Consider the following 15,689-nt stretch of genomic DNA (forward strand, 5'->3'; position numbering starts at 1 on the left):
GCACAGGACCAGACGGTGTTTCGTTCTGCTGTATATAGGGTCATTATGTGTCAGAACCAACTTGACAGCATCTAAAAACAACATGTTTTAAGGAGATATGTACAGGTGCCAAGTTGATGAGAGGTGGGCTATATAATGGTTAAGATTGTACGTCAACTTGGCTGGGCCATGATTCTCAGTGGTTTGGCAGTTATATAGTTGGGCAGTTATGTAATGATGTAGTCATCTCCATGATGAGATCTGATGTAAAGTAATTACCTCCATGATGATATCTGTTATGAGCAGCCAATCAGTTAAAAGGGAGTTTCCTTGAGGGTGTGGTCTGCATCCAATATATATGGACTTTCTGACAAATCTTGCTGGCTTTTGCTGGCTCTGGATCCTTCATCTGGCTTGTCATCATCTGACCTCTGGTTCTTGGGACTTGAGCTAGCAGCTTACTTGCCGATAGTGGGATCCGTCAGCCTCTGCAGCCTGTGACCAGCAGCCTGCTGTCTGAACTGCTGATCTTGGGTTCATCAGCCTCTGGAACTATGTGAGTCAGAAGAAGACTCCAGCCTGATGCCTGCAACCATGTGAGCAATTTCCTTGAGACAAATCTTTCTGTATATATATATATATTTTTTTTTCCACTGCCATCTAGTCAATTCCAACTCATAGTGACCCTATAGGACAGAGCAGATCTGCCCCATAGAGTTTCCAAGGAATGCCTGGTGGATTTGAAATGCCAATCTTTTGGTTAGCAGCTGTGGCTCTTAACCACTATGCCACCATATATATGTGTGTGTGTGTGTGTATATATATATACACACACATATATGCTTCACTGGTTTTCCTTCTCTAGAGAACCCAGCCTAAGATATTTGGTCATTGGTCATACATAGGTCACCTTTCAGCCAAATAATAGATTGGCTTATACAACTCATCAGACATGGATTGGACTGGACAATGGTTTGGAGACAGATACTGATGAGGAGTGAGCTACTTGCACCATGTGGACACTTGAGACTATGTTGGCATCTCCTGTCTGGAGGGGAGAAGGGAGGGTAGAGGGGGTTAGGAACTGGCCAAATGGTCACAAAAGGAGAGATTGGAAGGAGGGAGTGGGCTGACTCATTAGGGGGAGAGTAAATGGGAGTATGTAGTAAGGTGTATATAAGTTTATATGTGAGAAACTTTCACTTAAAGCACAATAAAAATTATTTAAAAAAAATAGATTGGCTTATAAAAAAGGAGTAGTACCTTGAGTAATGTGCTCCCTGAAATGATTAACTGCATGAGACCAAACGGTCAACATTTATCCAAAAGCGAAGGTGAGAAGGCAACGAGGGGAAGGGAAGCTAGATCAATGGAAACAGAACAAACAGAATAGAAATAATGAGAATGCTCACGCGTTGTAAAAATTGTAACCAATAGCATGGAACAATTTGTATAAAAATTGTTAAACAGGAACCTAATTTGTGGTGTAAACTTTCACCTAAAACACAATAAAATATTATTTAAAAAATAATTAATGAGGTGGAGCAGGGCGGCGGGGGGAGGTGGAGGAGAATGAAGCCTGAAGATGCCCACCAGACTTAGTGCGCTGAAGGTCATTGGTGATTTTGGTGAAAGGTGTTTCTACGGAGTGAGCTGAGGAATGAAAAGGAAGTTAGGAAATGGAGACAACTCATTTTAGAAGTTCAATTATTCTGTCCCAGCAATTGTGACATTGAAACCTTTGCATTAGGACTCACTGAAGCAAGTGCCATCCGTCAAGGGAAAGAGAGCCATCGTTTGTCAGTGGGAAGTCCCCCTTCATGGATCTGTGGAGCACTGACCCTGGTGCTATTGCTGCATATATCACAGCAGCAAGACAAATGTTCTCCATTTGGGTACGCACCTGCAAAGCTAAACAGCATGATCTGTGTGTGCAGACAGTTTGGAAGACAATAGCGGATCGGGGGTCCTTTTTAGCCCGTCTACTTAATTTTTTTTTTTTTTTTACCTACTAGGAACAAGAAGTGACAGGAAAAGAGACCAATCACAGTGTCGGATGTGTGCAGCAGAACGCCTGGCTCACAGCAGGGTCAGCAGGACCCAGGTCTCACCACCATTGCCTGTGACACTGAGCGTTCAAAGAGCACAGAGGCCACCTAAAACCAAGGGGAAGGGTCTGCTATGGAAACACGCACATGGCATTCCTTCAACTGGCAACTGAGAACTTTGAGGCGAACAAGGGATCTGGGCATGGAAACTACACTAAAACCCACAGCTTTGATACTCAATGTCAGATGGAGGCAATTGTCTCAGTCATTGGAGATGTGAGTTCTTCAGACATTTGGACCCATTTGAAGACATCAGCAACATTCCCTTGGGACTGAGTAGGAACCAGCACATTTTTCTGATGTGTGTGCTTATGACAAAAATCTCCTGGCCCTCATTTCTGACACCCAAAGACTCGGTTGAAGAGGCGGCACCCCTCCGTTTTATCCTTTTTACCTGGAACGAAGCAGATCCTGAAAAGTTAAAATACTTGTCAGGCGAATAGAGAGTGTTTGAAACTCTCAAGCTGGTGTTCATTAAGGCAAGTATTTCAATGGCGCATCCCATTGACAGCAGAAATGCTGCGCCCCAAGGGCATCAGTGCTTACTTAAAAACGGCTTCGGGCACACTTGAAAAGCATTTATTCAGAGACTTTGCATATATTAATGGAAAGGGGTTATAGAGACAGTTATTTGACAGCTATCTATGTTCAGACATCTGGTGCCTGCTTCTCCCCAGGCCTGAGCTCCTCTTTGGATTTAAGAAAGATGCCAGAGCTGCCGAAACATCTCGTTCCTGACACAGATTCTCTTTAATAAATACCAATGTCTCCTTGTCCCTGGAAAAGAATGAGGTGGGTGGGCCGAGGCAGGACACCAGTGTGAAACTGGGCCAGATGAGCCTGGGGTCTCCAGCGAAGCCACTCATTACATGGGAAAGATGCCAGCCTGCTTCCTGGGGTGAATTTAGGGAGAAGGAGAAAGGGCCCTCTGGGAGGGGGTGGGAACAATGACAAATTACAGTCAGAGACTCCCCGATCAATCGGGGCGAGTCAGGAATCCTTTTACAAGGGTTAGAGATAAAATATAAATTCTTACAGCACCTTACAATGTAATTCAGAGATTTAAATTTACCCTCAGGTGTAAATGGAGTTCCTGGGTGGTGCAAATGGTTAACGCTCTTGCCCTTCGCTGCTAACCAAATGGTTGAAGGTTCAAGTCCACCCAGAGGCTTCTCAGAAGAAAGGTGGAAGTCTACTTTCAAGAAGTCGACCATTTAAAACCCTGGGGAACATAGTTCTACTCTGACACACATGAGTCAGAATTGACTCCACGGCAACTGGTTATCAGGTGTAAATGACGTTCCCAGAAAGCTGGCTGGACTTGAAGAAGAGCAAGGCATGCTGCTAGGGGAGATTCGTGCCAGGAGAGAGAGAGACTGTGCACAAGATGGGAGCAGGATCTCCTCTCGGGAGCCTGAGCAGAGTGATGGGGCTTGCTTTGTTGGACTGTAGGATAGTAACCAACCAACAAACAAGTTGCCGTTGAGTCAGTTCCAACTCATGGTGACACCATAAATGTCAGAGTAGAACTATGATCCAAAGAGCCTCTGGGTGGACTTGAACGTTCAACCTTTTGGTTGACTTGAACCACCAACACTTAGGATGTGTTGTTGTTGTTGTTAGGTGCTGTCAAGTTGATTTTCAACTCATAGTGACCCCATGTGACAGAGCAGAACAGCCCCATAGGGTTTTCTAGGTTGTAATCTTTACCGGAGCAGATGGCCAGGTCTTTCTCCTGTGGAGTCACTGGTGGGTTCGAACCGCCAAACTTTAGGTTAGCAGCCAGGTGTTTAACCATTGTGCTATCAAGGCAGGAGCACATTAATGATTTGTACCACACAGGGACTCTACTCAGATCGTAAGCATGTCAAAAAGGCACCCTGTTCGCAAGCCTGGGGCACTTGCTTTCATAAGGCTGCTTCCCACATCTTTTCATCAATCTTGACAACTGCCATGTCAACACAGGACCTTAAAATACGTTGTTACAAGACACCTTTATTTCGAGCATATGCTCAGGAGAATCGATTTTGTTGACACCTCCACTTTCTGAGGAAATTGGGGTAGTGGCCAGTGGAAGTCAAACCAGATTTAGGGGAAGGACCCCATTAATTCTTCTATCCCTTGTCTAATATTAAGATTTTAGCATTTGTATATATTTTCTTCAATAAGATTTAGGATCTTAAGAGTTTGGGTGTGTCTGTGTATGTGTGCACTTGCCATTGTTATAATTTTTATTTATTTTTTAAAAATATATATATTTTGATAGGTTTTGATGAGAGGCAATATAACCTAGCGTTGAAGGGAGTAGCCCCTGGAGCCAGACGGCCAGGATTTGAATCCCAGCTCATCCGGTTTGCTAGCTGTGTGACCTTGAGCAAGCTAAAACCCTCTGTGCTTGGTTTTCCTCATCTGTAAAATAGACATGGTCGTCGTTCCTGCTTCATGAAGCCGTTGTGAAGATGAGGTGAGATACCAGGCTTATCTTGTACAGTTCCTGCTCCAGACTTGGACTCAGCCATTTCTCAAAGAAGCTCTGGTTTCTTTTGGTGGAAAATGGTGTCTCATTTTCTGTACGACATCTGTGTCTCCTTTCTTCCACCCCCAAAAAGCCTGGTTCTCAAGGACATGGGGTATAATAAAATTAGAATATCACATTACTAATAACCTACTTCATCCCCATCACACACACAATAGTCTCAGAATGACATTAATACTACCACAATCAATATAATTACCAAGAGCACTTAAAACTTTTTGCATACGCTTTCCCCATTTTTATAGTTGTACTGTAGCTGCATTACCGGAGCATATGACCTTTCAAAACCAAAACCAAACCCATAGCCATCAAGTCAATTCTGACTCATGGCGACCCCTTGTGTTATATGGTGGAACTGTTCCAGGGGGTTTTCTTGGCTGTAATCTTTATAGAAGCAGATCACCAGGCCTTTTTCCTGCAGTGCTGCTGGCTGGGTTCTAAACGCCAACCTTAGGTGAGTAGATGAGTGCAAAGCATTAGTACCACCCAGGGCCTTACACGGCCGTAATACACTATACTAACCCTCACTTAATCTTAGTTCTACAAGTAACCGTATATTTAATGCCCACCAGCTGCCCTTACGTTGATGCTGTTCCAGTCGTTTTGATTGTTTTAATTGTGAGTTTTTAAGAACATCTATTAAAGTAGAAGGCAGAAAGACTTTTTGCTGCCCCTAGTTATTCATTCTGCCTGCTAGTTCTCAAGGCCAGACCTAGTAATGGTGCTAGTAAGTACTTTAGACAAATGGCTGCAATTTATAGAGCATTGCATGGGTTAAACCAGAAAGACCAAACCCATTGCCGTCAAGTCGATTCTGACTCATAGTGTCCCTGTAGGACAGAGTAGAACTGCCCCATAGGGTTTCTAAGAAATGCCTGGTGGATTTGAACTGCCAACCTTTTGGTTAGCAGCTGAGCTCTTAACCACTGTGCCACCACGGCTCCTTGCGTGCATTATCCCACCTAAATTTCCAAACAAATTCCATTCTACAGATCTGGAAAATGAGGCTGAGAGAAGTAAAGCCATTTATTTGCCCAACATTGTACAGATGATCAGTCATGAAGTGGTGATTTGAATTCAAGTCAGCCTGATTCCAAACCCCACGCCCTTAAGCACTATGCCAGGTATCCCGGCAAAAACATGGACTTACAAGCATAAAGGACGAAGTTTTCCACTCTGTGGCACACGGGTCAGCAGAGTGATATTTTTAGGTGTTCCAAGCCTCATGATCTCTTTATGTATACTTTGAAAATACAGATTTAGACTAGTAGGTAAGGGAGAAAAGAATAAACCTATTCCAACCAGTTTTTAAAATTGTTTGCTATAACTTAAAACTTCAGATAAATTAAAACTGTAGCAAGCTCATTTCTCCATTTCTAGAGTCAACAAATTATGGTATATGAACTATAAAATCTATGGTACCTAAGGAAACCCTGGTGGCATAGTTGTTAAGAGCTATGGCTGCTAACCAAAAGGTTGGCAGTTTGAATCTACCAGGTGCTCCTTGGGAACTGTATGGGACAGTTCTACTCTGTCTTATAGGGCTGCTATGAGTTGGAATTGACGGCAATGGGTGGTGGGTGGTGATGTTACCTAATATTAAAGCAAGATAAAAAAAAACATAGATTAACAAAATATACATATAGAAGAATATATATTAAATGTATGTACAATTAGAAGACTAATAACAAACAATCATGTACCATCACCCTTTTTAAAAATGAGAACATAATGTATGTTTTCTACCTGAATTATGCCTATTCATCTAGAAATTAGAAGTAGATGAAAGCATTTGGTTCATGTCTGGTGTCTATATATAGGAGAGAGTGAAGCCAGCAAAGCTGGTTTAGGAGCTGGCTTGAGCCTACTAGAGACTTGTCTTCTCCTGAAGTGGGTTCAGATGAACCCAGGTCTTTGAGAAAGAGACCATGTAGTCAAATAAGTGTGGAAGAACAGTGTCATAGTCCATTTCTCCACCTTCCACCTCAGATCTATGTGACACATTAACATATCAAAAACAAAACCAACAAACTCTGTGAAATTCTGATTAACTCGGGATTTCTCCAACATATTTGACCACGAAAATTTGTCAGGAGGCATCACCACCTGACGCAGTTTGTTTTCCCCTGAGGAAATGCCAGCATAGGTTTAGCCTGAAATAAAAAACCCAAGGCCAAACCCTTTGCTGTTGAGTTGATTCTGCCTCATGGCGACCCCATGTTTTACAGAGTAGAGCGGTTCTATAGGATTTTTTGGCTGTAATCTTTACAGATTGCCAGGCTTTTCTTCCATGGTGCCACTGAGTGGGTTTGAACCGCCAATCTTCACGTTAAGAGCTGAGAGCAAACCATTTGCACCACCACTCAGTAATGGCCATAGAATACCTGGATGTTTTCTTAACCAAGGATGCTGGCTTCAGCATGCTCTGAATGGTAGGATCTCTCTACACCCCTTAGAAAAGCAGAAGCTCCAGAGGGAGCAAATCATAGCCACCCCAGCCACAGAGAAAGGCAGAGGGGAGAGCAGACCCAAGGTGGGCAAATTTGACTTGCCAGTCCAAGGGAACACTATATTAAGCATTATTTTTGCAATTCAGATGGTGGTCTCCAGGAGGAAAGAGGTACCTTAAATTACACAAATACAGCATAAGATCCTGTTATTTGACTTGCATTTTATTCAGCAAGCGTCTCATTAACAACAATTAACAGAAAATTGGTAATACCCATTGCATTTAAGAACAGGAGCTGCTCAAATTCCTACAAAAAGGCCAGACTTACTGGATCGGTACAGATGACCCTTCAAAACTATTGCCCTGAGGTACTCTTTAAACTTGGAGCTCAAACCACTCCCAGAGGTCACCTTTCAGCCACATGACAAATTGGCCCATAAAATAAGTAATATCACCCGTGAGAACTGTGCTCCTCAAAATATTCATCTAGATGAAACCAAATGGTAAACATTTACCTTAGACCAAAGATGAGAAGGCAAGGGGGGATGGAGAAGCTAGATTAATGAAACGGAACAACCAAAATGGAAATAACGAGCATGCTGATATATTGTGAAGAAGGTAACCAATGTCACCAAACAATAGCTATAGAAATTGTTAAATGAGAACGTAATTTCCTGTGCAAACTTTCACCAAAAACACAATAAAATATTTAAAAAAAGAACAGGAGCTGCTGAGCAAAATGTGAGGATGAACACATTGTAAAGCTGCCTCCCCAACAGGCTCGGACACCCCCAGGGAACATGCACAGCAATGACTTTGTCACCAAACTCCCACACCTAACATGACAAAAGCAAGGACAGTTAAAGATGACACCGGCCTTGTCCCTGCAGGGTTTACAGTCTGAGATGATACACCACGTGACCAAACAGAAAAGGAGGACGGGTCCTGAGAAATGCAGACATCCATTTTAAAGCAAAACACTACTCTAGCAATCATCGGTTAATGGAATGTTGTTCTCTATGTAATAAAGCCTTCAAGGGCACAAATTAAGCCAGCAATATTGTCCCCAAAATGTCAATAGTGGTAACGGAAAAATCCAACCACAACAATATTAAGTAAGGGCAAAGCCAGATTAGTATTCCGTGAGCTCCTTTGGAGTTTATGCCTGTGTGTAATTCCTCCTTGTCTCATGACAAGCCTCCTGCCCATGGCCATCGCTCTTGACCTTTATGTAATGTGTAATAAAATGTGTAATAGAGAGCCCAAAATGCAGGCTCTTAGGAACCCTTGGACGCCTGAGCAAAGCCCGGGTAAAAATGCTCCGAGGTAGACACACACAGTTCCAGGAGGCTCCACAGACCCGAATGCCATCCAGGGGGTTGAGGACTACAGGTTGAGAGCCTCTGGTCTAGAAGCTGCCTCTGATGCTGCTCTGGCTGATACTCCTCTAGCAGTGGCCCCCAGCCAGGCCCTGGGAAAGTTATTTTCCAAGTTCCTTCTGGAAAAGGAATGTAATGAGCCAGAATAACTAAAGAGAAACCACCTCAACTTCAAGGAGTATGGCATGGCAGCAGAACAGGGAGATGCATTCTCAACCAAGGAGCCAGCAGCACAGAGGAAAACGGAGGAGGAGAAGGCTGGCAGCAGTGGGGTGGGGAGGAGGCGGTGCCCAGAGGAGGCTACTCCCGGGGGAGGCACAGCGTTGGGGCAAGGGCGCTGACAACGCTGGCCACCACTCCACATGCTGGCCAGCATGGAACACCGAGCCAGGTCACCAGAACAACTGGGAAAGGTACCAGAGCAGTGGAGGGTGGGAATGTGAGCAGCTGGACTCTCAAAAGACGGGACAGTGGCGGGGCAGAAGGAACAAAGAAAGAACCTCAGGCTCTGGGAATGACATTGCCATTCTGAGTGAGGCTTGGAGTTCAACAAGGCTGTGCACCATTTTAAAGCACCAACGCTGGTAAAACTGCTTGATATTTGATTCTTGAGAAGGTCAAAGTTAATCACCGCTTTTTCACTCCTTTGAGACAGACTTTAAAATTGAACCCTCTCACATTTTCTGGGTTTTCCAATTTTCATTATAATAATTACAGATTTTTTAAAATATCTTTTTAAAAAGTTATAGAACTATGGAGAACGTGACTTAAATGTTTCCCAGAAATAGATTAGGAAAGAAGGAATATTTCACATACGCCAAGCCAAGCCAGTCCCCTTGACTTCATGATAACATGGGCCCACATCTCATGATTAGTGCTTATGTCACAAGGAAGCCGTATTTTGAGAAATTCAAACAAAAGTCTAGCAAAGCGCACTGTACTACAATCACCGATATGCTACAGTCCTTACAATGTAGGAAACGACTTTGGACAAACCAAGGAGTCACATACGCTTGACATCCCAGAAATTACCAGGTACGGTAATTTGCAATTTTATCCGGTATTGGCCAGCCTCTGAAATCAAGTCATGCTAATGTTTGAGACCCTAACACGGTCATTCTTCAAAAGAAAAATGCGTAAGCTAGAGAAGGAAACATGAAGAGTTGTGAGTAAGCACCAGCATTCCTCTCACAAGAAATGTATTCCCATTAAGGAGAGGAGTCCATGGGTGATGCAAATGGTTAACGTGCTCGGCTGCTAAAGGAAAGGTTGGAGGTTCAAGTCTACCCAGAGAAGCCTCGAAAGGCCTGATGAACTACTTATGAAAAATCAGCCATTGAAAAATCCCATGGAGCACAGTTCTACTGTGACACAAATGGGTTGCCATGAGTCGTAGACAATTTGAGGGCAACTTTTTTTCTTTATTGTATTTTAGATGAAGGTTTACAGAGCAAATTAGTTTCTCATTAAACAATTAATACACATATTGTTTTGTGACATTGGTAGCCACCCCCATGACATGTTAACATTCTCCCTTTCTCAACCTTGGGTTCCCCAGTTACCAGCTTTCCTGTCCCCTCCTGCCTTCTCTTCCTTGGCCCTGGGCTAACGTGCCCATTTAGTCTTGTTTCGTTTTATGAGCCTTTCAAATCTTTGGCTGAAGAGTGAACCTCAGGAGTGACTTCAGTACTGAGTTGAAAGGGAGCCCGAGGGCCATACTCTCAGGGTTTCTCCAGTCTCTGTCAGACCAGTAAGTCTGGACTTTTCTTGGGCGTGTGACTTAGAATTTTGTTCTACATTTTTCTCCAGCTCTGTCCAGGGCCCTCTATTGTGATCCCTGTCAGAGCAGTTGGTGGTGGTAGCCGGGGACCATCTGGCTGTACTGGACTCAGTCTGGCAGAGGCTGTGATACTTACTTGTGGTTGATTTTTTATTAAAGGAAAAGAACAAATTCCCAGGTCCCTAGTGTCAACTTGTTACTCAAACAAGTACAAACATAAAGCTAAGTACTTACGCTAACAGCTATTACACTATTATAAAAGTCAAAACAAATTTACAAATCCGAACAAAATTACAACTAAAAATGATTCAAATTAACATCATTAATTTTATGCGATAAATGATATTGTTTTGCTGCAGCTGAATCTCTGCCCAAGTGACTGTGGTACTGACTGCTAGGGTCCAGGTGTTTTTGAGTTTCCCACATTTCGTTTTACCAAGTGTCTAACTTCTCCATTTTTTTTTTTTTTTTTTGTATCATCACCATTTACATATTAGGTCTGTTTCTGTTCTTTTCTAGTCAGAATGGGACAAGTCAGGTGGAGCTGCTTGGCACTACCTCTGCTACAGATCAAACTTCAAAGCTGAAATGGCGTGGCAGTGCTCGATTATAAAGTTGCCGTTCAGACCCTCAGGATTATTATGGAATCTTTTGTTTAGATTACCATCAAAACTGAAAATTCAAAATTAGAGGACTAGGAGATTCCCGAAATACTTCTTTGGAAAGTTTTGGGCTTGCCAGAAACTTCCATGACCTAAACCTGGAACTCTTAACCTTTTTCCTGCAGACCCCTTTGGGCAGTCTTTTGAAACCCAGGGATTCCTTCTCAGAATTTCGTTTTAGATACAAATACATAAGAAAACAGTTATATTGAAATTTAGTGTTCAAAATATTAAGAAACCAAAATGTGATATCATGTGAGTGCTTCTTTATTGACACATTGAGGATCTAGAGTCAGATCTAATATCTAATGTAATTTCTAAGTAGTGATGAGTATAATTGATATTTTACAGTATCTTCAGAGCCTGTAAAGTGATATAAAAATACCTGTGATTTCTGTAGGTGACAAAGTCACAGATTTTATTAATATTTCATAAAACTTCAGATATTTCAAGGACAAATATTGTGTGAGACCACTATTATAAGAACTCATGAAATAGTCTTAAACAGAGAAGAAAATATTCTTTGATGGTTACGATGGGAGGGAGGGAGAGAGGGAGGGAGAGGACTCACTAATTAGATAGTAGACAGGAACTAATTTAGGTGAAGGGATGGACAACACACAATACAGAAGAAGTCAGGACAACTGGGCTATACCAAAAGCAAAGGAGTTTCCTGAATAAACTGAATGCTTCCAAGGCCGGAGTAGCAGGGGCCAGGGTTTGGGGACCATGGTTTCAGGGGACATCTAGGTCAATCAGCATAATAAAAACTATTTAGAAAACGTTCTGCATTCCATTTTGGAGAGTGACATCTGGGATCTTAAATGCTAGCAAGTGGCCATCTAAGATGCAACAATTGGTCTCAGCCAACCTGGAGCAAAGGAGAATGAAGAACACCAAAGACATAAGGTAAATATGAGCCCAGGAGTCAGAATGGACCACATAAGTCAAAGACTATATCAGCCTGAGACTGGAAGAACTAGATGGTGCCCAGCTACAACTGATAAGTCTCATGACAGGGAGAACAACAGAGAATCCCTGAAGGAGCAGGAAAGCAGTGAGATGCAGACCCCAAATTCTCGTAAAAAGACCAGACTTAATGGTCCGACTGAGACCAGAGGGATCCCGGAGGTCATGGTCCCCAGGCCTTCTGTTAGCCCAAGACAGGAACCATTCTCAAAGCCAAATCTCCAGACAAGGATTGGACTGGACTACAAGACAGAAAATGATACTAGTGAGGAGTGGGCTTCTTGGATCAAGTAGACACATGAGACTATCTGGGCAGCTTCTGTCTGGAGGGAAGATGTGAAGGCCAAGGGGGACAGATGCTGGCTGAATGGACATGGAAACACAGGGTGGAGGGAAGGAATGTGCTGTCTCGTTAGGGGGAGAGCAACTAGGAGTATATAGCAAGGTGTATATAAGGTTTTATATGAGAGACTGACTTGATGTGTAAACTTTCACTTAAAAGAAAAAACTTCAGATATTTCAGAAAGGGCTAGTGAAAAGAAAGATGTAACTTTTTCCCAAGTTTCCGACTCCCTGAATTCTATATACAGACCCTCTAAGGAGTCCCAAGGACTCCAGGTAAAGACCTTGGCCTAAGCCTAACCCAATAAAACAGTTAAAGTTATACACTATTAGGTTAGGCTTAGGCCAAGGGTCCTTACCTGGGATTCCACTTATTCAAGATTAGGAGCCCTGGTGGCGCAGTGGTTAAGAACTCAGGCTGCTAACCAAAAACTCAGCAGTTGGAACCCACCAATCCCTCCTTGGCAACAATTGGGGCAGTTCTACTCTGTCCTATAGGGTTGCTATGAGTCAGAATCAACTCTACGGCAATGAGTTATTCAAGATTAACCTCAGGCTTGGATGATTAAGAAGTTGCTCAGGAACATGGACCATTCATTGCTCTCCTTCCACAGGGGAGCGTGGCCGAGATCCAAATCCAGCCCATTTGGCCAGTGGGTCTCTGAACTTTTGGGCACCTTGCATGATGAGGCTCTAACCTGAAGCTCCCTCTTTTACCCTTTTCTCTTCAAAGATTCACTGCAGAGTGAGGCAGGACATCCTCCCCTTAGGTCTCAGCTGTTCCTCCCTGGGAGGAGCCCCAGGGACCACAGAGCACTAGTGTGGCTCCCAAGCCAGGTGGAAAGGCTCTAAAGAGACATCTGCTCGGTGTGTGTTTTGGAGGGGAGGGACGGGTAACTCCCCAGAGTCGAAGGACTCTCCTTGGTGGTTAAGCATCTAGTCATGAGGAACCGGGGCCAGGAGACCCCCAGAGCAAGGAGAACCCAGACAGTCATGTGTTGCCCCCTCCACCCACCCCCTGGGTGGGGAGGGCAGAAATGTCCTAGGGTTGCTAAGCAACCTGACAGAATTCAGGGATGATGGTACCCAGAGGATTGTTACACCCTCGATAGCATGTGCCGTGTGGTGTGTGTAATGTGATGCATCACTTCCCCTTGAGATCTAGAAGGGGGTGGAAAAAGCCAAATTTGTAAAGCAGCCTAGAGAAGCCAGAGCTGATTGTGGGTGCTCACTCCAGTGTTCAGTGGTGCCCCCTCCCCTGGGATACCCCTCTTCTTCCTGCACCAGACTCTGTCAAAATCTGCTCTCTATTCATAGTCAAGGTGCTAAAAGGAGCTGATAAATGAATCCACCACAAGAAGAACCCAACTGATAAGACTTCCCAGCTGCCCAAGCATGGTTATGAGCACAGACTTGGGAACCGCCTCCTAGCATCCAATTCCGGGTCAGCCTCTCCATAGCTGTGCCACAGCCTTTTTTGAGCCTGAGCCTCCTTGTCTGTAAACTGGAGCAAAAAAATCTGTCATTTTGAGAATGAAATGTGTCAGCCTGAATCTAATCATGAGAAAACCATCCTATTACCCATTAAGACCCATAAGCCTGAATCTAATCATGAGAAAACCATTAGACAACCCAAACTGAGGGACATTCTATAAAACAACTGATTCAGATGCTTTAAAATGTCAATGGCATGAAAGACAGAAAAAAAAAAAAAAAAAAGGCCAGGGACTGTTTTAGATTAAAGGAGGCTAAGAAGACACAACGACTAAACGTAGGACATGATCCCTGATTGGATCCTGGATTTTAAAAAAGTAGTCATAAAAGAAATTATGGGGACCATTGGGGAAATTTCAGTGTGGACTGTATATAAAACTGGTACATTAATGTAAAATGTTTTCGGTTTGTTTATGGTGCTGGGTTACATACAGAATGCTCTTTTCCTTAGTAGATTCATGCTGAAGTATTTTGGGGTGGAACGTCATGATGTCTGTAACCTACTCTCAAATGGTTTAGTAAAACATACATACACAGAGAGAGGAAACAAATGTGGCAAAATGTTAGCTGGTGAATCTAGGTCTATGGGTGTTCATTGTACTATTTTTAAAACCTTTATGTTATGAATTTTCAAAATAAACAATAGAAAAAGCGTACAGAAATCTCTTAGCACAGGGCTTGGCACAAGGAAACAGTTGCTAAATGGCAGCTCCTTACTGTGATTCATATGACTTTTGCATCTATGAGGGGTGATTTCTTAAACCAAGCAAACAACGCTGTAGAACAGTAAAATGACGAGTTTCTGGCATGGGATGGTGGCAGGACTTGGGGTACTAGAGCTTTGCTGAAGTCTCCCCTACTCTGCCTGGCTCCCCAACACAAAGAGGGAGCTCCTCCCCTCACAGAAGGCAGCACCCCGCTCTCCACACTGTGGGAAGGAGGATGTCTGAGGAGCTCAGAGCCAGGCCTTCAGACTTCTTTGCGTGGAAGTTAAGAGATGAGAGCTGGAAATGACACTTTTAATCTCAGGCTGGATGGAGGCAGCCCCCCACATGCACAATTTGGAGAGCAGTCAGTACGTTTGTGAGAATGAGAAAGAAGGTCCCTTCCTCTGGGTGACCCAGCCTTGTTCAGGCACCAGCTGCCCAGGCGCACACAGTAGCCCTAATTAATCCCGTCCATGTAATATTATTAGCTTCCACTAATTGAATGACCAGGCGCTTCCTGTGACTGATTTCATAATCTCACAACACCTCTTCAGGATAGATATTATTTTGCCCTTTTCACTTGTAGAGAGACAGACTCGGACAGGTTTAGAAACTGGTGCAATATTGACCCAGCTAGTAAGTCCTGAGAAAGAGAGCAAGAATCTGAACCCAGGTCTTCCTACCTCCAAAGCTCTAGTCCCACAGCCCCTCTCCACAGCCTTCCATTTCTGCAGTTACATACAATGCAAAATTCCTTTCCTCATGGGGTCTGAGAGCCCTCAGAAGGTGGTGAAGATGAGGGGTGAGGGAACTGAGACTTGGAGGAAGGATTTGCTCAAGATCCTCAGAGCTGGCAGAGCTGGGAGTGGAATGAAGGAATCTGCTCACACCCTGTGTCCCTTATACCCCACGGGACTCCTCCTAACAGCCATCAGAGGCAGAAACAGATACACTCCTCTGTGAAGCCTGGAAGGGCTATGAATAAAAGAACATGGCCCTCTTTCACCTCTGCTTTAGGGAAGTTGTTTGATTATTGCAAGTCACTCTCTTTGGGAAATTCCCATGGTCATCTCCCAACTCTCAGGCTCCTCTCTTGGTTCCACCTTTTGTGATGTCTGTCTCTCACCTGACTATGTTCATGCCAGCCCAGGTGGCATCTCTTCCTTGCTATGTGTCAGCAAGCCCAGGGCCCAGCCCTGCCTCGGCCACTTCCTGTATCTAGGGCCCCTTTTCCTGCTATTGTTTCCTTAATGGGACATCTCTCCTTCCTTCCAGTTTTCTTTT

This window comes from Loxodonta africana, chromosome 10 (genome assembly GCF_030014295.1).
Source record: "Loxodonta africana isolate mLoxAfr1 chromosome 10, mLoxAfr1.hap2, whole genome shotgun sequence".
NCBI lineage: Eukaryota > Metazoa > Chordata > Mammalia > Proboscidea > Elephantidae > Loxodonta > Loxodonta africana.